This window comes from Coptis chinensis, chromosome 3 (assembly GCF_015680905.1).
Source record: "Coptis chinensis isolate HL-2020 chromosome 3, ASM1568090v1, whole genome shotgun sequence".
In the NCBI taxonomy this organism is placed as follows: domain Eukaryota; kingdom Viridiplantae; phylum Streptophyta; class Magnoliopsida; order Ranunculales; family Ranunculaceae; genus Coptis; species Coptis chinensis.
The window spans coordinates 74,855,999-74,880,353 of record NC_141458.1 but is presented as its reverse complement, the minus strand read 5'-3'; positions in this window follow the sequence as shown (position 1 = coordinate 74,880,353).

The window sequence follows — 24,355 nt, the reverse complement described above, 5'->3', positions numbered from 1 at the left end:
AACCCCAACACTTATTACCATATATGGCTCTAAAAATTCTCGCCCAAAGATATGTAGTGTCAGTTGTAGCTCTCCAGCAGTGTTTATCAAGCAAAACTTTATTCATATCACTAGTTTTTCTAAAGCCAAGACCGCCCCAAAGATTTGGGTTTGCAGAGTTTGTCCCACCCGATAGTATGGACCCCCTTAGTATCATCAGTACCATGCAAATAAAAACTTCTACATGCCTTATCAATTTTGTCACAAATATTAACAGGCAACGCGTAAGTAGACATAGCATATATAGGAGTTGCTTGAACAACAGACTGGATAAGAACAACTCTATCTGCTTGAGCTAGAGTCTTAGTTCTCCATCATTTGATTTTTTTTATGAACTTTATCAACCAGGTAATCAAAATCATTTTTTTTTTTAGAAATGACTATGGGAACATCGAGGTATTTGTCCCTTTTGTTAAATTCTCTCATTTTCCAAAAAAATTTCAAATTTTTTTATGTTTGCAATAATTCTTAAGAATAGTTTTCAAGTGCCCAGCTTTATCCAGAGATGCTTTGGTAAAGATGATCAAGTCATCAGCATAAAGGAGGTGAGTGATAGAGGGGGCATTCGTTCTAACTTTGATACCATGAATCTCACATTTATTCTCAGCTCTTCCAACCATTATGGAAAGAGCTTCAGAAACCAAGATAAACAGATATGGAGACAACGGATCACCCTGTCTCAGACCTCTTTCGGGAAAAATATGCTCAGGAAGAGAACCATTCAAAAGAACTCTAAAGGAAACAAAAGATAAGCATTTATTAATAAAATAAATCCACTTCCTACAAAAACCTAGTTTTTCAAAGATAGACCCTAAAAAGGACCATTCAAATCTATCATAGGCTTTGACCATATTCATTTTGAGAGCAACCCATCATTGTTTCTTTTTATACATTCTTTTCATGTTAAGAAAAACCTCACTAGCAAGACCCACATTATCACCAATATTCATTCCTTTAATAAAAACTCACAGAAAAGGGGAAATGATTTTATGCAAATGATTTTTAAGCCTATTAACAATAATTTTTGAAATTATCTTGTAGGTAAAATTACATAGGTTGATAGGCCTAAACTTAGAAATATGATAGGCCGAAGTTCCACATCTAGTTTCCAAAGAGCGTTAATCGAGCTCATGTGCGACGTTCCTGAATGGTTCAATCTTCCGTCTGGTTGCTTCGAGTGATTATTCTGGCCTCATTTCCTTCTTTTTTGTCTACTTAATTAGTCCAGTAATTACATTCCTTATAAGGAATTTCATTGATGTAATCTATGGATTCCAAACACTCAACTCGACTAACAAATTATCTACTCATCACTGCAAGTAGTCTCGTGTGCTTTTCTCCGCCTCATTTCTGTCTCAGAGAGACCAGATATATGTATGTACTTCATGCAACATGAGTGACGAATTGAGTACTCTAAAAGTTTGTGGAAATTTTGCGTCATCAGCTACTGTTGAAAATCTCGAGGTCGATATCATTACTGATTGAACCGCTTATATAACCCAAAGTGGATGGATAATTTTCCTCGACTAAAGCAACTAAAAAATGCCGAATTGTTTTCTCTAGTTGAGATGATAACTGGTATAGATGTTAAACAACTACTTTTAAGACATCCATCGTACAACGATAAGCTACAGAGGGAGTACAACATAATAAAGGCCTATTTTTTGAATTGGAAAACAAGGTCACTCTAAAACATTCTTCAGATGATGGTGACCACACCTGATCCATTTTTGCGTCTTAGCCAACAAATTTTCGAGGAAGAATGATTCCATCTAGGGTTTCCAAAATCCTAAGTTCGATAATAACAGTAGGTACTAATTTTTATTTTTTATCTTTTAAATATGCTAACGAAAATGAGAAAAATAAAAAAATTGTTGCCCTTGTGCTAAATATGCTGTGTTTGGTTTGGGAGAAAAAGAAATTATATGTTCTGCACCAACATTGTCCAGATATTTCAATAGAGAGAGATGAAAATTTTGAACTAATACAAACATCTCTCTCAATCGCAACAAGGAATCAGCAAATGGACCCGTCAACATTTACCAATAATAATCTCTTCTTATTTCTTTTACAAGCCTATGTTCTCAAATCTCAAATACTCTCTTCTTATGGAGGCACCCACCATTCCAGACCGAGGCTTTTTTCTTGGTCTGGGCTTTTAACCTTGGTTGGTTTTGATGGGTCTTCAGAATTGAAAATTGAAAATAAAAATAAAAGGAAAACAGGAGTTAAGTTGTTGTTAGTGAGGGGACACGTGGTAACAGATTTTGCACGGTTACTGAGATGGTTATTGCATAACTTGTTATAGCATTCCCAATGCAAGCAACAATTTGTTACCTCCACATAGGCCATCATATAGGACTATTTCTCCTCATTACCTTATTGGTGAGAAGTTGCTATGTGTTGCCGAGTGCAAACATGACTTTAAAATTCGGACGAAATGTTTTATTTCGTCTAAATGTAAAAAATGAAAAAATATTGAAAAAAAACACGCCAGACGGAATGAAACCGAAAGGGAAAAAAAAAAAAAAAAAAAAAAAGAACTTGCGAGACGGAATAGAATATCCCGTCTGAAAAAAAAAAATCGAAAAAAACACGCGAAACGGAATAAAAAGTTTCGTCCGAAAATGACAAATCGGCAACTATCTCAGTAGCTAGTGCTACCTTCATTGTAACTTAGTGAAAAACTACTCTCATTGTTACCCGCATTGGGCCATTGTTTTTAGCTCATAAAATTGACAAGTTATTATTTCCCCTCAAAGCTACTTGCATTAGGAATGCTCTTAAAGCAGAGCAGTGGCAGATCCAATATTTTCAATCAAGGTGGGCTACTACTAATTTACCCTACTATTTTATTTGATTTGATTTGATTTTTGGGTGAATTATATAATATATACTATTAACCTACTATTTTTTTTTTATCTACTCTTGCATTAGAGGGATGTACGATGATAGAGAAAGCAAAAACAATATCTAAGGTCTATACATTATATATGGGGATTTTTCGTTAGTGTCCAAAGGACACGTAGCATACAGAGGGACCCACACCCACTAATTCTTATCGAGGACTACCAGATTAGACTAAAAAATGCCTAGACATGTGTTACTGACGTGATTAAAGTGGCATGTGCTAGTCACATGAGTCAACCGCCTCTAGACTACTATGGTTCTATGATTAGTATAGTTAGAGCATCTTTAGGAGTGATATCAACCTAGCATCAACAATTTGGTGTTTTTTCAACTTCAGGAGAGTCACATGTTGATGAAAACACAAAAAAAACACCAAACCAAACACCAAATCAGCCAATATTTGGTTCCAGGTTTGGTGCTGCATCAAATCACTTACGCGGTTTTGCCAACACCACGTGGGCTTGTGTTGCTAAATGGGCTTCTATGGCGCGGTTTTTCTAAAACCGCGTGCTCTCAATGACAACAATGGGCAAAAAACGGCTATATCTTTCTAACCCTATAAATTGAAACACTCACACCATAGTTTTACACTCACTTCTTTTCTCTACTCTCTACTTTTTATCTCTACTCTATACTCTTAAAACAACAATGACTAGTCAAGAACCAAATACAAAATCTAGAGGGGATTCATGGATACAAGAAGAAGAAGTTGCTCTCACCAATAGTTCGCTACAAGTTAGTCAAGATGGTGTAGTAGGAAATGAGCAAAAGTCGAACGATTTTCAGGCTAGAATTCTAAATGCATTTCATGCAAATCTAGGAAGAATGACCGAACGCAACTTGACGGGCATGAAACACCGTTGGACTCTCATTCAATCTAATATCAACAAGTTTCATGCTATTCTTTATAAGATTCAAGCATCTCCTCCAAGTGGCTATAGTGACAATATGATTGTAAGTATTTACTTTTTATTTGTTATTTTGATTCACAAATATATTTTTCAATTCTAATTTAGTTTTTGCTTAACTGGTAGGTTGAGGAAGCAATACGTGCATATGTGATGCATAATGGGGTTTGGAAGTGGATGCAATGCTATAATATGGTGAAAGACTCACCCAAATGGAAAAGGCTACAGTTGAGAAATGATTTGCATCCCACCAAAAAGTCGAAGTCAAACAGTGGGGAAGGAGGTTCATCAGTTCTAATATCAACTGCGACAACTCAACCAATAGATTATGATCCACACCAAGTTCATGGGCTTGAGGATAGGCCTCTTAGAAAGAAAGTAGACAAGAAAAGAAGGCAAAAAGAGAAAGAAGAAGGTGATTCTAAAGTGGAGGAATCTGCTAAGAAACTTGATGATTTTCTGGTGGAACTTTCTAAAACCACCAAAGAAGGCTATGAATTGGAAGCTCAAAGAAAATTGAAGAAAGATGATATGGAATTCGAAAAACTTCAATTGAAGAAAAGTTCGATGGATTGGAAGCTCCAAATCCAAAAAGAAAAACTTCAATTGAAGAAAGATGCGCTCCGAGTTCGAGAAGATGAAAATAATGTGAAAATACTAGGAATGAAATTAGAAAGATTACTAGAAGACGAGCGCGAAATTTGGCAACTCAAAAGGGCATAAATTTTACAAAAAATGAAAAATCGACTTGACAATATCACTGGTAGTAGTCAAAATAGTGCATAGTCTAAATTTAAGTTTGTATGTCTTTTAATTTGAGTATTTTAATTTGTCTTTTAATTTATGTCTTTTAATTAATGATATACTTTAATTTGAGTTTGTATTTTGATTTTAATTAGAATGTACTTTAATTGAATATTTTCTTTTAATTTGAGTTAAGTTACCTTAATTTAAAGTTGATACTTTTTATCATTCTAAAAAAAATTCGGCAGAGTCTACTTTGTATTTTCAAAATTTTCATATACACAAATCCTTTCATAAAACCACAAATACATAGAAATAAACTTGGAACACAAATACATAGAAATTGAAATGATAAATAAACACAAAGTCCCAATGAAGTGCAAATAGAAATAGAAATCAAGTCTAACCACGCCGCCCATGCCTACTCCACAAATGCTCAACCAAGTCATTCTTCAATCTATCATGAACAACTTTTGAATGAACCCTCTCGATGCCAGATGCCCAACGAGATAGAACAAATTGGCGTTGATCTTCAGATGCATCTTCTCTACTTGGTATTTCCAAATCAGGAATATACTGTGGGATATCCGTTTCGCGTTCATCTTCCACAATCATATTGTGTAAAATGATGCAAGCCCTCATAACAGTAGCCATGTTCTCCAAATACCATAACCTGCACGGATTCACTAAAATAGCCCAACGCGACTGTAATATACCAAACACCGCTCTATGTCTTTTCTAGCAGCTTCTTGCTTATTTGCAAAATGTTTGTCTTGTGCAATAGTCGGTTTAGCAATCGTTTAAATCAAGGTGACATAATTAGGATAAATACCGTCAACCAAGTAATATCCCATATCATAATGATGGCCATTCACAGTGTAGTTACAAGGAATAGCTTCATCATTGACTATATCATCAAATATTGGTGAGCGGTCAAGCATATTAAGATCATTGTGAGAACCCGCCATTCCAAAACAAGCATGCCAAATCCACGCTTCACGAGAAGCAACTGCCTCCAAAATCACTGTTGGTTTATGCACATGGCTAGTGTGAGACCCTTGCCACGCGGATGGGCAATTCTTCCATTGCCAGTGCATGCAATCAATGCTTCCTAGTATTCTAGGCCATCTGCGTTCCTCAGACTCTTCAAGCAAATGTTGAATATCTACAGCATTTGGTTTGTGATCTTAGCACTTTTCAGTGTTTTTAGAAGTTGACTTACTACGTGCTAAAACTCAATAATTCCTTACTCACTATTTTTTTTTCTTTGAGAATGTCAATCTAGTTCGAGTAGGGATTTCGTTCCAACTTCTAAGACAAGAATTTAAATGATCACAACTGGAATCTACACTTTGGAGAACTAAGTGAGAAGGATTTTATAGATAGATTTTTTTTACACAAGTTATCTAAAATTTGTAAGTTTGTTTATAGTTAAATGAAAGAGAGAGAGAGATAGGGAAGGATTAATGCTACTCATGCAAGGCCTAGCTACAAGTCTTTTAGAAACAGTCACTACCATCTCAAATCCCTAACAACATAATATACCTATCTCTAAACATATCATGCTAGCATGTAGAATTGAAATGATGTTTCATCTCAAATATCATTCCAACTCCTAGTTCTACTTTACAACAATTGATCAGGATAATTGTCAATCTCGTCATTTTGGGGACGGGATAAAAAATAGAACCTAAGTCTTTTAAGTAGTGATTTTGGAATCCTAAATTTGTAGCATGATCCTCACATGAGCATCATTAACTCTCCCCTTGGGGGAGTTTTAGCTCATGATCCTAGGATTGAATTAAACTACAAGAAGATATGTGAAATGAAAAAGAAAGAGAATGAAACAAGAAAACTACAACCTGTTTACCTAAATGAAGAAGAGTTTATTAAAAACTAGAGAGAGTTCCCCATTAACAAGTTACAAGCTTTTCTCTCTAAAAAAACTAAGAACTAAAAAACAAAATTAAAGACATGGATGTAAATGAAAAGTAAAAGTCAAGGAAGTAAAAGCTTCCAACTCCCAAAATCAGCCCCCCTTTACATAAGAGAGCCTTTTTCTCTTCTCCCACGTGAAACACTCTCCTCTAATTTATTTTTCATTTATCCACAACTAACCCCCATTTGACACCTTTCATTTTTTTAGATAATCATCACCTAAATCCAACTAACTCATTAACTTCATGCAAGGTGTCAAATTTGCACCAATTATTTGCACCTTTGTCTTGACTTGCATGATGACTCATCAAATCTTATGGGCCCGCCTAGTGGGTCCACGTATAGTGTCCAGTGGCAGTCCGGTCTTTTGGCATTTTTACAACTTCCCGCCTATTTGTAGAGTTCATCGCACTGATCGTTGGAACAGCTCACTCGTCGCATTCGGAGTCCTGGTTCAAGAGATATGAGCTTCGGAAGTTTGATGCTTCTGTGCACGTAATCCCGTTTCTGACTGGATTCTGTACTATTTGAGTCTTTGGGCTTTAGTCCGAATTTGTTGGGCTTCACATGGGCTTGATCGAAAAGCATGTGTATACTTCCTATTCCGTGCTTAAATGCTGGCTTTATCATAATTTTTACATTAGTTGGTCCAACCTGCAAAAAGCACGAAGATGCGATTATTTCATGATTATTAAGCACAAAATTGACCAAAATGTTATGTCTCTACAGGTTTTTATAATACAGTTTTGGGTGCTTATCACACCACTCCCAAACAGCATTTTGCTTGTCCTCAAGCAAAGAAGAGACATTAAAACAGATAAGTGGCCAAAACTGTGCATTCTAAGCTAAGTCTCGTTTCGTAGAATGCGGTTGCATTGACCATATGCAACAAGGCCTTAAACCACTAGGAATTCCCTAGTGGACGAGTTATAGCCTCATGAGAGTTTTCCGAAAAGAAGATACTCACAAACTTCATTTATACTACAAATGACTTAGTAACAAAAGCTTGTTTCCTAAATTAATCTCGGATATCTATACATCTCCTTAGCGGGAACGAGGATTAATTCTTTCGAAACTCAAGTTAATATGCATACAATAATTAAAACATCTACATATGAGTATGCATTCAGTGAATTTACATTGAATTGCACAAGCAGGGCTGTTTCTGGATCCTTTGGAGAGTGTACCTAAATGGGTTCTCACATGTATGTGTAGAAACACAAATTCGCTCATAATTTTCCCACTCAGGTTTTGTTAACTCCAGTGTGCAGTGGGCACACTTTTCCTCACATACTCGATGACAGTCAGAGGAGCCGAGGTCGATCAATCACATCTACTACTTATTATCACACCATCCTACTCCTAATTGAGCTAGAGGTCTTTATTAGGTATTATGGGGCTTAGGTGATAGTGTAGAAAGAAATGGAAGTGGAAGATAAAAAATGATAAGTATAAGAGAATAAGGTCTTCAAGATATTTACACTTGAGAAATCCTTGTTTTCTTTTCCTGCTCCTACCTGAGTTTTCCTACCTTGCTCTTAAGCCTTATTTTTTTTTTTTTTTTTTTTTTTTTTTTAGGCTTAAGAAACATGATCCTGTTTATTTATTTATTTTTATTTTTATTTTTGAAGCAGGTAACTAACTTTTATTTGGAACAAGTCTTCTTTTATTTTTCTACATTTCGTCCTATTTCTCATACTCATCACTTAGGTAGGTTCTTTTATTTGGGGTTAATATATGGGTAAGGAATTTTTGGTGAAAGTGAAAGGTTTGATGAAAGGTTCAGTGGAGTGACTAGCGGTAAAATTTGTAACAGGTAATAATTTATAGCTATGTCGATCCAAAGAATGCCTAAATTCTCGCCTAGGTTCGGATGGTGATCAAGTAAGTCGATCGTGATTTTTTCTCTATTCGAAAAACTACTCCCTCGTGTCATTACTCACAAAATCACTCATATCGAGGCTTTTAGTTAGATTCTCACAGGATTGGTAGTTTAAGTAGACTAACCGTGGTTTCCAGAAACTTATTGTCATGTACAATCAATGATACTCAGTGCATGAATACTCATAAAAAAAATATAAAAACTATTGCGTACGTATTAGCTTAAGTTTCTTAAAAACGAATCATAATTCGAATGCTAATGTGAGACTTCTAGATAATTTTCATCATTGAAAAAGAAACAAGACATTGTCACTAATTACATTTACTAACAAGAAAATAGAAACTATATACAGACTACAAGTTTTTTTTTTTTTTTTTTTTTTTTTTTTTTTTTTTTTATATATATATATATATATATATATATATATATATATATATATCACTCCCAAACAGAGTGATGATTAGTCTTTGAAATAGAAATAGATAAAGAAAGGAATTACCCGATAACCCAGTAAACAAAATTAATTTTGGATTCTTTGGAACGAAAGTTGTGGTAACATAATATATTATACAGAAAAAAAAAAACAAAGAAAAACAATAACACACTATATACAATTATATACAGTTAGATATATGTACAATTCCCTACTCAAGTTTACCATCCAGGATGTGGTGAAGGTCTGGCCTCTTCTTCAGTGAAATGCATTTCCTTAGTATCGCCGCCAAAAAGATAACGTATTCCCAAATGGTGGCCCATTCTTGTTCACCGATTCGTTCAAATGTTTCATCATCTTATCATTGCTTGGATAACAACGAACATGTCTCAAGTATCGTGCGGGACGTTTCCATTGCCTAAACCTTAATGAACGAATTATCTTGTTTTCTTTGGGCACATAGAATCTACTTTGACCCGGTCATGAAAAGTAGCTAAAAACCGTGGGAAATGTGTCTTCATAATTCGCAGCGATTCTATGGTAAAAGTATATCCGATCCCGAAAAGTACGAGCTCATTTCAAATTGGAGATAACACAGTTTAAGATATCAAAGAATGTATGACCTCGAAAGCAAAGCGCATTGAAAACTACACATGCAAAGCATCATTGGCGGTAGAAAAATGCCAATCTCCCGTGATGTTAAGAAGGACAAACAACATCGCATTTCCCATGTTCATGGTCATGCTGGCTAAGGGAATGGTGATGTCCGCCATCCGCCAAGTTTAGTTCCTTCATCTTTAATTTCAAGATCGCCGTCAGATATCTTTGCTAAAAAGCAGCCATGAAAAGGAACGAGTAGAGTTGTGATAAATGTATGGCCATGTTGTTGCCGCTCTCGTGATATGGAAGATCTAAAGTCGGGGCAAGTGTTGCCTCTGAAAAGACATGGTTTGTGCCACCAACTTTGATTGTGAATCCGTCTAAGAAAAACCATGCGGCGTTGAATCTTTGGTGTATCTTCCATATTAGCATAAAGTAGGCCGCCAAACTTGGAGAATAAGTTTGGTCGTATGAATAACAAGGGAAGACCACCCGATGTTAGTAATGCAATCACGAAATGAAGTCCATAAGTATTGGAATCCATCATGGCCTGAAATGATTGCTCAGGGATGAGTTTCGGAGGTGTCCTGTTTGATGAAGATGCTACGTTCGATGAAGATGCCATGTTTGATGGAGTGGAGTGATGGGGAAAGATATGAGAAGAAATATGTCCAAGAAAAATTTTTGGATGGAGGAATGAGTATGCAAGAAGATAAAACCTCCACGTAATCAAGTTTAAAAGAACACGTTAAAATTGTTATTATCACAACTTGAAATATGACAATCCTAGTAGGCATTTCTTACAAAAGAAGATACAAAGATAACAAAAATTTTAATTAAAGGCGAACACGATGAAATACTTAATAATAATAATTTTATTTTATTTATTTTGGGGAAAGTTGAGTTTTGTAAAAAAGAAGCATGACTTTTTTTTTTTTTTTTTTTTTTTTTTTACCATTATTATTATTATTATTATTATTTTTTTATGGTTCAGAATGATGATAAGGATGGTGATGGGAATGCAGATTGTGGACAACACTGTTCAGTTCATTAATTTGTTGGCTAAAGTTTTGGATTTGAAGGGTTCCCCGTTGCCGAGATCGTAGTTTGATTCTCTATTAGAAGAGTGTGATTTTCTAATGACTGAGAGTGAGTTTCCAATAGTGCCTCTTGATCAGCATCATGCATCGCTTGACATTCTTGGAAATCCATAAGACTTTTGATGATGATTTCTTGACGTGCGTGGAGTTCCCTCATTCCTTGATGAAGAATTTGAATACCTTCCATGGGATTAAAAATGTTCTGCATGGCACTTTCATCAAAGAAATGTGCAGAGTTTGAGTTTTGGTGATCCATTTCATCTGGCAGAGTATCTAGCGTCCAAGAACCACCGGCACAGTCTTTGTGAAGTATTGTAACAAATGCTCTTTGAAGAGGTATTTCTGGAGAAACTGCTGGATAACCCCAACGCATCATAATTTTCGTGACTAAAGTAGGCAGAGGTGCTAACCTTTTTGTTCTTCTGGTGATTGCGTTCTAGAGGTGTTGGATTATACAAAAATCATCTCTTTGATTCTGCATAATCCAAAGTAGGTGTAATTGAGGCTTGGTGACTTCAGATTGGTGTGACGTACCCACCACATTTGTGTCCCAACCCGGTGGAGCACCTGGCTTCGTTGATTTTGTTTCAAAGAGCGTTGAAGAACAACGTGATTTTTATTTTCGACTTCGCCATGAGATACGGTGGCCCGTAGTAATTTTTGACGGAATTAAATGGGGACTCGAAATATCGAACCCCGAAGTCATTCATTGGAATTTGAAGTATGTCGGAGATAACTTCCTTAGTTAATTCAAAGCATTGTCCATAGGCATGGAAACAGAATTTTCCATTTTCAGGTCCGCTAAATTGGTAGAACATCAAGACCAAATCTCGGAATAGGTCATCGCATGATATAGAAGAGGCATCCATCCTCGACGCATACAAATTTCTGTGTCATAAAAGGAGAAAATCGGCCATCATCAAAAAATTTTCAAGTAGTTCTTCTCGGTACTATCTTTCTTGGTTGATCCATTTGGAAGGATAATTGATGGAAGGATAGTGTAGAAACTGTGAAATGAGAATGGCTGAAATGAAGAGATTTATAGCAAATATAGGATCTGGTACGAATCAGGATGTCAAGTGCATTTAGATCTCAACTTACAAGTGAAACATGTGATGTTGGTATCCCTAATTATGTACAGCAACTATGGGTATGGCTGTTAGACCTACACGTAATTTCAAAATTTATGATCATACCTCAATAATAGAAGATAGATAGAATAATTGAGCTGCGTGCGTGACAAGTGTTAGGCGTGCCGTGTAGCGTGCGCAATCTTCTCTGAAAACAATAAGTTGAGTTTGATTTATTTTATTGCGTTATTGATTTTTCTTATTTGTTATGGTTTTGATAACTATTTTATGTTTATGATAAGGTAAAAATACAACTAATATACCCAATTTATTAAAAGGATGCTCCTCCATTTTAGTACGTAACCGCATACAAATGGTTGAGAATTATTTAACACACCATAGTAATATACAAAGCGACAAAGGGAAAGCGATATGGAGGTTACATAGATCTAGATATTCGGATGAAGTTATGCATGATCGACGATAGAATAATGACAAATATTGTTATCACGAATCTTGTGACCCATTCATTCCGTTGCTCCTTTTCCAATCATTTCGATTGGATCCATTGTTTTGAATGAAAAGATAATATGTGAAGATTAAGCTTTGGATAGTGAGAGAATGAGGTGAGTGAAGGGTGATGAGGAGTGTCGGAATTTATAGGCAAAAAAAACCGTTTTGGATATCAACCGTTTGTGGATTTTGGATATTTTTTTTTTTTTTTTTTTTAATAATTACGATGGAGATAACATTTGGGTTTTGTGACCAGACACGTGATTTGGGTCGGTTCTAATTTTTGGTCCAAGCCCAAATGAATTCCGGAAATTTCGCTTATGTCCCAAAATTTCAAACACGGAATTTCGATTCATTTCAATTCCAAATTAAACGAATCGAATGCTAAAATGATCGGCATTAAAAATGCCATCCACTGGAATATGAAGAAGGCACCTTCAACCTTTTTTTTTTTTTTTTTTTTATTTTTTATTTTTTTATTTTTATTTTTTTTTTATTTTATTTTATTTTATTTTTATTTATTTAATTTTTTAATTTAATTTTTTAATTTTTTATATACAAATGTACAAGTGGAGATGAACGTGGCAATGTATAAGGGAAGATGTATGTGTCATTATACAAAAGAACGTGACAACAACACCGGACTATAAGAAGAAAATCATTACAGTAAAATCAGGCAACTGTCATGTCGGCTCTGGGGCGAACCCAATCCAGCCAGACTGTGGCTTAACCTTTATGTTTTGGGGGCCTAGGGTTCAGGACGGTACCATCCCTGACCAATGTGCAATGGTCTAATAATAATATTACCCTTAGTACATATGGTATAGCCTCAAACCGCCCCGAACTGTCATCAAATAGAAAACTATTCGGGGTTGGCCTGGTGAAATCCATTGCCTGTGCGAACGTGGGACTATCCGATGTTGTTCATCATGACTCTCTCTATGCAACAATGCAAGGGTGAAAATAAAATACACGAGTATATACATGTGGAGTCTTTTAACGTCAGATCCTCAAGACGAATGTGAGTCTTTTAACGTCAGATCCTCAAGACGAATCCCACCCTGTGGGAGCAACGGGACGACGACGAAGTTTATCCTGCTGAGCTGGTGTCAGACAATAATATACCTTATACCAGCTCATATCGGATAGTAAATCAAGATCTAGACAGAAAGGTGTTTGACAATTCATACACCACCCCATCCTTCGCGCACATCGCTTTCGAGCAAAAGTACTACGACCATTACCTATTCGAGATGGGTGAGATTTAAACTAAATGATGAGCTGGAGTTCGCGAGGAAGAGAATAGAAAAGGAAAGAGAAGGAAGGCTGGGAAATTTTTGGTACCCATTGTTTACCAGAAGGCACGTTTGCTCGATGAACAGAAGACATTTATACTCAGTTCTGAAATAGAGTTTTTGTGGACTAAGGTTCTGGCGCTTGCAACCACACACTCTAGGAGTTTTTAGAGAAGAAAATAGAAGAGGGCCCGGCTACCCTAATGGTGTACTTTCCTTGTTTTAAACACCTGGAAAAAAAATACACCAGCGAATCTTTAGTCTTTATAGATTGGATCTTTGAGAAGAGTCTTTTCGACATCTGGAGAACGCAACTCATGATAATGTTTAAGGCGTTGGCCATTTACTTGAAATTACTGTCATCGTTTTCATTTTTCAAAGAGATAGCCCCATAAGGTTTTGACAAACAGAGCGGTGAAAGGACCAGACCATCGAGTTTTTAGTTTTCCTGGAAAAATGTGTAATCTCGAGTTGTACAACAAAACTTTTTGACCAATTTTGAATTCTTTTCTTAATATGTGCTTATCATGCACTCTTTTCATGTTGGCTTTATAGGATTTCGAGAGATCATAGGCATCACTCCGAATCTCTTCAAGCTCATTTAACTGCAATTTTTTCTTCTCGCCTGCCGCATCGGTATTATAATTTAGGCTTTTGATAGCCCATAGAGCACGATGCTCGAGTTCAACTGGAAGATGACAAGGTTTACCAAAAACGAGGCGGTAAGGGGACATGCCTATAGGTGTCTTAAAAGCTGTTCTATATGCCCACAAGGCATCAGATAATCGAAGAGACCAGTCTTTTCTAGATGGATTAACTGTCTTTTCTAAAATTGATTTAATCTCTCTATTAGAGACTTCTACTTGGCCACTGGTCTGAGGATGATACGGAGTTGCCACTTTGTGAGTAACTCTATATTTCTTTACTAATGATTCAAAAATTTTATTACAGAAATGTTTTCCCCCATCACTAATTATAGCTTTGGGAACGCCAAATCGAGAGAAAATATGTTCCTTTACGAAAAATACGACCGTTTTATGATCATTCACACGACATGCCAACGCTTCAATCCATTTTGACACATAGTCAACAGCTACTAGTATGTATAGGAAGCCATGACTATTTGGAAAAGGACCCATAAAGTCGATCCCCATACATCAAAAAATTTCTACAATTAAAATTGGATTTAAGGGCATCATATTGCGTTGAGTAATGTGTCCTAGCGGGCCGACAAATGGTTGCATGCTTTTTGCAATGCTCGTGTACATCTTTAAACAGCGTTGGCCAATAAAATCCACATTGTAGGACCTTGGCTGCAGTTTTCTTACCAATCGAAATGACCACCACACGATTGTTCATGGCAAAAGGATAACACGCCATTATGTTCCGGTCGGGAATGCAACGGTGTATCAGTTGGTCGGAACAATACTTAAAGAGGTAGGGATCATCCCAAAAATAAAATTTCACAGTGGATAAGAACTTCTTTCGGTCCGTTCGAGTCCAAGATGAAGGGACCTCCTCGGTAACTAGGTAGTTTACTATATCAAGCATACCAAGGAGATGAAAAATGGAATACAAATGTTCATCCGAAATGAATCGCAGATTGGTTCGGACTCATTATTGACATCATTAACGAAGTCGTGATAAATGGTCCGCTACCACGTTCTTCGCGAACCTTTTTATCTCTAATTTCTAGAGTAAACTCTTGCAAAAGGAGGATCCATCGGATCAACCTCATTTGGCATCTTTCTTTGCTAATAGATAACGAAGCCCGCATGGTCGAGTGTAGACTATTGTAGAAGAACCAACTAGGTAAGGACTAAACTTATCCGGGCATATACAACGCTAGAAATTCTTTTTCGGTGGTGGTATAGTTACGTTGAGCGTCATTAAGAGTTTTACTAGCATAGTAAATGACAATTGGCTTGTTCTCTCGGCGTTGCCCTAAGACAGCTCAATAAGCGTAGTCACCGCATCACACATTAATTCAAAAGGTTTAGACCAATCAGGTGGTTGAATCATCTGAGCTGTAGTCGTATGCACTTTAAGGTCTCAAAAGCTTGTTTGCAATCGAAAGTGAAGTCAAATACGGCATCTTTAAGTAAGAGATTTGTTAAAGGTCGGGCAACCTTTGAGAAATCTTGAATAAATCTCCTATAGAACCCCGCGTGTCCTAAAATGCACGATTTCCCGAACTGAAGTTGGTATAGGCAAGGAAGCAATTTTTTCAATCTTTGCTTTATCGACTTCGATTCCGGCCCTTCAAACAATGTGACCTAGTACTATTCCTTTTGTAACCATAAAATGACATTTTTCCCAATTAAGAACGAGATTTTTCTCTTCACAACGTACTAAAACCTTTTCAAGATTTGATAAACAGTTATCAAAAGAATTACCATATAATGAGAAATCGTCCATGAAGACTTCCATAAAACGTTCAACCATATCACTGAAGATATGAAGCATACAACATTGGAATGTACCGGGTGCATTGCAAAGGCCAAATGGCATTTGTTTATATGCAAAAGTACCAAAAGGGCAGGGGAACGTTGTTTTTTCTTGGTCAGCAGGATCTATGACGATTTGAAAATATCTTGAAAAGCCATAAAGAAAACAGTAAAATGCATGACCCGCTAACCGTTCAAGCATCTGATCAATAAATGGAAGTGGAAAATGATCCTTACGAGTGACTGCATTAAGTTTTCGATAGTTAATGCATATTCGCCACTTCACTGGAATGCGAGCGGATATGCATTCATCTTTATCATTTCGCACAACTGTAATTCCATACTTCTTGGGAACAACATGGACTGGACTTACCCAAACACTATCTGAGATGGGGTAAATAATACCTGCATCAAGTAACCTTAAAATTTCTTCCCGTACCACATCCTTCATGGTTGGATTTAGACGACGTTGCGGTTCACGTGATGTCTTGACATTGTCTTCAAGATGTATGCGATGAGTGCACACAGTAGGGTCAATACCTTTAATGTCATCGAGAGACCATCCAATAGCAGAACGGTGTTCTTGAATGACCTTAATTAAACGTGATTCCTGATCAGCAGTCAATTGTGATGATATGATAATTGGGTGACTACCATCTGGATCTAATTGTACATATTTTAAGTCTGAAGGAATAGGCTTTAAGTCAGGGGTGGGAGGAGTGGGTATTAAAGATTCTTGAGGAAAGTCGTCTTCCACAGAGAAAACAGATTTATGTTCCTCCAAGTCGCTTGATAGGATGGTAGTAGAGTCAATTGGTGGTATTGATTCTAAAAACTCATGTACCTCCTTTGAATAATCATCAATATCAAATTCAGAACCGCCAAAAGAATGGAATTGGTGTACTTCATCTTCGGGAAAAAGTTTGTGAAATTTTCTTGTTACGAGGGTGTCAATCATGTTAATCTCACCATCAATATCATTCTCTGGAATTTGTTTCATCAACTTGAACACATTAACCTCGACAGAAAGATTTCCGAAGGACATGGTCATGGACCCATCCCTACATTTTATGAGCGATTAGCAGTTATGCGAGGAATGGACGCTTCTAATATGATAGGAATGGAGTCACAGCAACTTCGTATCCAAAATGACAAAATCTACAGGATAAAAAAATCTTGGACTTTTACAAGGACATTTTCCACAATGCCTTTCGGATGCTTAATGGATCGATCGGCTAATTGTAAAGTCATCGTGGTAGGTTTAAGCTCATGTAGACCTAGTTGTTTGAATAAGTAATAAGGAAGTAAGTTCACACTAGCTCCTAGGTCTAGTAATGCCGTAGCCGTATACTTATCACCTAATGTGCATGGAACTGTTGGTCTACCGGGGTCCTTGTATTTTACTATACCATTGTATTCAGTGATGGAAGGAAATTGTTCAGTAAGGAAAGCCTGTTGAGGCACATTTGTTCTTCTTTTTGTGGTGCACATGTCTTTCAAAAATTTTGCATGTTTTGGTAATTGCTTTAGGGCATCAAGAAAAGGTAAGTTTATTGTCAAATTTTTAAAGGTTTCCCTAATTTCATCAAAGTTTTCATCCGGTTTATTCTTTGCCAAACGGGCAGGAAATGGTGCCTTAGGGCGGAATTTGGCATAATGGTCCACCTGTTCGTTTCCCAATTGTTTAGATTGTGACGTTGTTGAACTTGGTGTGTCCATTTGAGGGTCATTATCTGAAACAGGTTCCTTGGAACCTCCGGTATCATTTGTTTTATCATCTGGCATACGGATTTGATTATCAACGATTTTCCCAGATCGAAGAGTAGTGATTGCATTCACCTCACCTTGGGTTGGAGTACTTATACCAAGTATATTGGTGAGTTCAAAGGTAGTGTTTGCTGGCTTAGGGTTCGGAACTGCTTGGCCAGGAAACACGCCTTTCTGGCTCTTGTCTTGTGCTAATTGTTGAATTGATTTTTGGATAGACGTTAGGATTTGTCATTGTTGGTTCATGTAAGCGAAGAACATCTCACTTGTCCTATCAGTAGCAGGAGGCATAGGTTGTGCAACAGTTACTAGTTCACGATTATTGCTGAGAAGTTGTTGATTATAGCCAGAATTTGGATTAGCTGGAACAAGGTTGCGGTTGTTTTGATAGTTAGCATTTGAATTACTTTGAAATTGATTTTGACTTTGTTGGTATTGCTGATTATTTCCTTGGCGGTATGGAATAAAATTGTTGATTGGTCGAGCGGTGGATTTGCTAAACCCGGAGGAGCCATTTGTTGGTTATTCGGCCAAGTTTAAATTAGGATGTTGTCTCCATGGTGCATTAGGAATATTGAATGCACATGCCTCCTCCGGTGTTTGGGTAGGGGTAGCATGTAACAAGGGACAATAAGCATCAAGATGGTCTGGACTAAGACATAGAACACATGGGGAAGTGTTAACGTTCATGGCCTGTTGTGGAAGTTGATCGTTTACTTGAACTACAAGGGCATCTACTTTTTTAGTGAGGGTTTCTATCAGTTTTTTCAACTCGGGATCGGGTTTTACCTAAAAAATAGACGTAGCTTTTGTAACATTATCCTTAGATGACCTAGAAGATTTAGTGTTACCCCAATGTGTACCTTTTTTCGCTTGTTTGTCAAGAAAAGTATATGCTTCAGTAGCTCCTTTGTCCATGAAGCAACCGCTGTTCATTATATCAAGAGTTTCTTTTTGATGATCAGAAAGTCCATTAAAGAATGAACGAACAAGGACAGCTTTGTCTAGTTGGTGATGAGGACATTCTAAAAGAAGATCAGTAAAGCGACTCCATGCTTCCGTAAAGGATTCATGAGAATTTTGACGAAAGAATTGAATTTTCTGAAGCATTTGTTAGTTTTTTCTTTCGAGTGTAAAATTGAAGCATGAAAGCTTGAACAAGTTTATTCCATGTGTCTATGGATTGTGGCTGTTGTCCTGCTAGCCAAATTGACGCTTTATCCGCTAAAGTGAATGGAAACAGCCGAAGCAAGAGTTGTTCCTTAGAGACGGCTGGATGGTGAAATGTTGTGGCTACTTGTTGTAGCCTACGAAGATGATTGTATGGTTTTTCATGATCCAAACCATGATACATAGGTAACAAACTAAAAATGTTTGGCGGAATTCGAAAATCACCGACAATGTCCTCAAGTTTGATGTAGGAAGAAGGTCCTTCCTGTAAGGCTGTATAGAAGTCCGAAAGGGGCTTCTCAGCTGCTGGATTTTCGTCAGCCATAATGAATGACGGAAAATGTGACAAGGAATCTTGTTGATTAATAGATGAAGAACTTTGTGGAGGTGAGAACTTACGCAACTGCTTATCGTATTTTCTCCTACGATAAGTATGTTCAAATTCTTTAGTAGAACCAGACCTTAATCTCATGCAAGCATAAACTTAGATCTAATTGACAGAAGGAACTTATTATTACTTGAATTTTATAATTATGTTCAATCATTAGAGTTGAACAACGTAGGCCTAAGTTGCTGCTAACGTAGCAGTGAAACTAGGAATACGTGTACATAAACCAACAGCCAGGTCACAAGAGAGATATGAGGGAGGCTTTCCGTGCAAGCACGGTTCTAATTAAGTAACCTCAATCTGTCAAGTTTCCTAGACACCGTTGGAATATGATTAAGAGTTATGGAATTAAAATTTATGCAAGGTTTTTTTTTTTTTTTTTTTTTTTTTTTTTTTTTACGATTTATGCAAGGGTGAAAATACAAACATACAAATACGATCTACTCATACTATACTAGATGCAGTAGCATGTGAAGATACTCTACTCATACGTATAGCTATACGAATAGGCAAGGTTGTATCATCGATAAATATTTCCATACGTACAGGCAAATATACATCGCAAGAATAATGATATGTACGCTAATTTGTAAATCGATATTGCGTAGTCGTATATCTACAGTTACAGGCAAATTTGAATTACTCATACGTATTTAGATATGGTAGCATGTGAAAATATTATACATGCGTACGCATATATATACTAAAATGTGAAAACGTAAACTAACAGCAACGATTTTACTTAGACTAAAATACGACTTTTGTATTGCATAATAATTCGATTTCGTCAATACTCATTGAGATTGCAAATGTCACATAGAGAGCAGCTTCACCCCTTAGGGTTTAGAAACAACTTACCCAACTCAGATTTTAACCCTCGTTGGAATGTTCTCCTCTTTCATGACAAAATCGACTTATTAAACAACACAATTTTCTAAAATGATGATTTTGGAGGGGAAAACAGTTGATTTTGACCTCGAAAATGACCTCCACCGAGCGAAGTGGAGACAGCGTGCGCGCCGTCGAGATCTTTCCGAATTGAGCTCACATGCGTGATTCAGAGAACCGTAGCCAAAGTTATGGCCAAAATACCAAAACACATCCTAATTACTATGTATAACTCCTAAGTTATAGATGCTAACATGCAAATAATCACTCACTCAGTAATATATATGCTAAACATGTGACTTAGATATATATATATATATATATATATATATATATATATATATATATATAACCATCTTGAATGTAAGTTCTATTTTTATGTATATATACATTAATATGTAATTCATGACCAGTTAACCGCGATATATATATATATTCACAAAGGATTCACATGATTCATGCATATTACTAACCTAATACGCAAAAAATATAGTCCATTAACTACAACATAATAACTACATACATGTGAAGCATGCAAAAATATTTAAAATTTGGAACCCGCAAGCTTCCCGCAAGTCCACCAAATAAAAGAAATGTGCACAAATGCACCAAATGTTTCACAAGAAGTTTAGTGATTGTTGTAGCCTAGTTTCCGTGTCCTAGCATTTGGAACTGTCGGTTCAACCAAAACCGAATGTTTATCAAGAGCAAAAATGCGGGAAATTTAAAAAAACGAAGAAAACATAAGAAAAAGAAATATATGAAAGGATGAGCGTTGGGGGTTTCCCCTTGGAGCAATTCCAGTTTGCAGGCACAGGTCCTTGGGTCTTTAGAATGGCAGCGTCGCCATTTGATCTTAGCACTTTTCAGTGTTTTTAGAAGTTGACTTACTACGTGCTAAAACTCAATAATTCCTTACTCACTGTTTTTTTTTCTTTGAGAATGTCAATCTAGTTCGAGTAGGGATTTTGTTCCAACTTCTAAGACAAGAATTTAAATGATCACAACTGGAATCTACACTTTGGAGAACTAAGTGAGAAGGATTTTATAGATAGATTTTTTTTACACAAGTTATCTAAAATTTGTAAGTTTGTTTATAGTTAAATGAAAGAGAGAGAGAGATAGGGAAGGATTAATCCTACTCATGCAAGGCCTAGCTACAAGTCTTTTAGAAACAGGTCACTACCATCTCAAATCCCTAACATAATATACCTATCTCTAAACATATCATGCTAGCATGTAGAATTGAAATGATGTTTCATCTCTGAAATATCATTCCAACTCCTAGTTCTACTTTACAACAATTGATCAGATAATTGTCAATCTCTGTCATTTTGGGACAGGATGAAAATAGAACCTAAGTATTTTAAGTAGTGATTTTGGAATCCTAAATTTGTAGCATGATCCTCACATGAGCATCATTAACCCTCCCCTTGGGAGAGTTTTAGCTCATGATCCTAGGATTGAATTAAACTACAAGAAGATATGTGAAATGAAAAAGAAAGAGAATGAAACAAGAAAACTACAACCTGTTTACCTAAATGAAGAAGAGTTTATTAAAAACTAGAGAGAGTTCCCCCATTAACAAGTTACAAGCTTTTCTCTAAAACTAAGAACTAAAAAACAAAATTAAAGACATGGATGTAAATGAAAAGTAAAAGTCAAGGAAGTAAAACTTCCAACTCCCAAAATCAGCCCCCCTTTACATAAGAGAGCTTTTTCTCTTCTCCCACGTGAAACACTCTCCTCTCATTTATTTTTCACTTATCCACAACTAACCCCCATTTGACACCTTTCATTTTTTTAGATAATCATCACCTAAATCCAACTAACTCATTAACTTCATGCAAGGTGTCAAATTTGCACCAATTATTTGCACCTTTGTCTTGACTTGCATGATGACTCATCAAATCTTATGGGCCCGCCTAGTGGGTCCACGTATAGTGTCCAGTGGCAGTCCGGTCTTTTGGCATTTTTACAACTTCCCGCCTATTTGTAGAGTTCATCGCACTGATCGTCGGAGCAGCTCACTCGTCGTGATTCGAGTCCCGGGTTCAAGAGATATGAGCTTCGGAAGTTTGATGCTTTCGCGCACGTAATCCCGTTTCGATTTGGATTCTCGTACTATTTGAGTCTTTGGGCTTTAGTCCGAATTTATTGGGCTTCACATGGGCTTGATCGAAAGCATGTGTATACTCCCTATTCCGCTTAAATCTTTGGCTTTATCATAATTTTTACATTAGTTGCTCCAACCTGTAAAAAGCACGAAGATGCGATTATTTCATGATTATTAAGCACAAAATTGACCGAAATGTTATGTCTCTATAGGTTTTTATAATACAGTTTTGGGTGCTTATCAGTTTGCGCAAGTATTCACCTCCAAAAATTCTAATAATTCCATCACAGAAATAGCGCATGCATTCATGAACAGTTGGCTCAGCAACATGTAACATGTCATCTACTAGATCAGCTGCAGTCCCATAAGCAAGCATTCGTATAGTAGCAATTACTTTTATTTTTGGATTAATCCCAAACTTACCCGCACTATTAATTTTTTGTTGAAAATATGGTACATTATGATTAAAATGATTCAAAATACGAGTAAATAATGACTGACCATACGAAATCGGCATCGAAAGTCATGGTCACAAAATATAGGATTTGCGCCGAAGTAGTTAGCATTTACACGAGCCAATGTTGCCTCGTACTGACGATTCTTGCATTTTCTTCATTTATTCAAACAACCATGTGGTCTATAAGAAGACTCCGCTTCTTGCTGACGCAATAAACTCAGACGATGTCGAACCAAAGATAGATCAATAGCCACTAATTTACGAGTTTTAATTGCAGTGTTATCATTTGAAGAGCTCGATGAAGAATCAGAAGAAGATGAATGATCCATTAAAAAATCGTCAAGAGTTTTGGTAGTACTTTTTTTTTTTTTTTTTGGTTTTTTTTTTTTTGCTCAAGGAGATGAGTTTAGATTAGAGGGAACATGAAAAATGAAGAGAACCTCACAGGATCAAGAGGGTTAAATGGTTATAGCACGTGGTTTCTAGAAAACCGCGTGGGCTTGGGCCTGTCAGATGGGCTTTATGGGCGCGGTTTTGGAAAACCGCATGGGGTTATATGGCGCGGTTTATCCAAAACCGCGTAGTTTGATGTCGAAAATTTGATGTTGCTCCTGAAGTTGGTTGGTGTTTTTTGGGTTTGGTGTTTTTTTGGTTCAAAATTTTGGTGTTTTTTTGGTTGCTTTCCTAAAGATGCTCTTAGGAACTAATTTAGGTAGTTCCTAAACTAATGGAAACTCTTGAGGGGGATCTAAGATATAAGGAAGTAATCTATGGAGCATATCGGATGAGTTGTCAATTTGGGATAGATAGACTTCTAATAAGAGAAGGGCTATATATCCAATGAGAACGCTCACACCGAGTTATATGGTGGATACATACATACTTCTATTTGTTATGTGATCTTATTAAGAAGTACGAATCCTAGGAGAGGAAAGAACTCACATGAGACATGAGTAACCTTAACCCTAGAGTCTCCTAGCCTCCCTATATAAATCACCACTGCCATGCTTGCTTATGAACTACGGAAAAAGATTTGATTCCTATTAGAAAAGATAGGATACGTAGGCAGCCATTATTGGTTATATTGATTATCGAAGGTTGCACAATGTGACTAAAAACACAAGAGAATAGGAGTACGTATCAATTCAATGACTTCAAGGTGCGGAGAATCGACTATCTTTTAAGCAAAATTTCTTTCTTCCTGTAGAAACCGCGAACATACAATAGGGTCTATAAGAAATATGCTTTTAGGATACAATGAAGTCCCAAACGATGGTTTATCGAGTGTCAGATTGGATATGATCCGACTCAACCAAGAAACACTGAAAAAGAAACTAATGATGTCTTACATGCTCACAAATAATGGTGCAAATTAAAATTATTTCTTTTAGTGTGAAGTTGTCATCAATTTATAGTTGTTTGACCGACTTTCCAAAGAGCACAGTGTTGATTGGAAGAGACACACCACCCTTTCGATTGTGTCTATTTGAAACAACACTTGCACCTTTTTCCTTGTGTGTAACTGTTCAAACATACCTTGAACCAGTGCTATGTCCATTCCGAGAGACTCTCACTATTTCAACATGTTTAAAATTAAGGACATTTGGCATAGAGAACAAGTGCATGCACCAATTGTATGTCTCTTGAATTGGCGCCAATGTAAATGGTACCTTTCCATTTAATAACTACC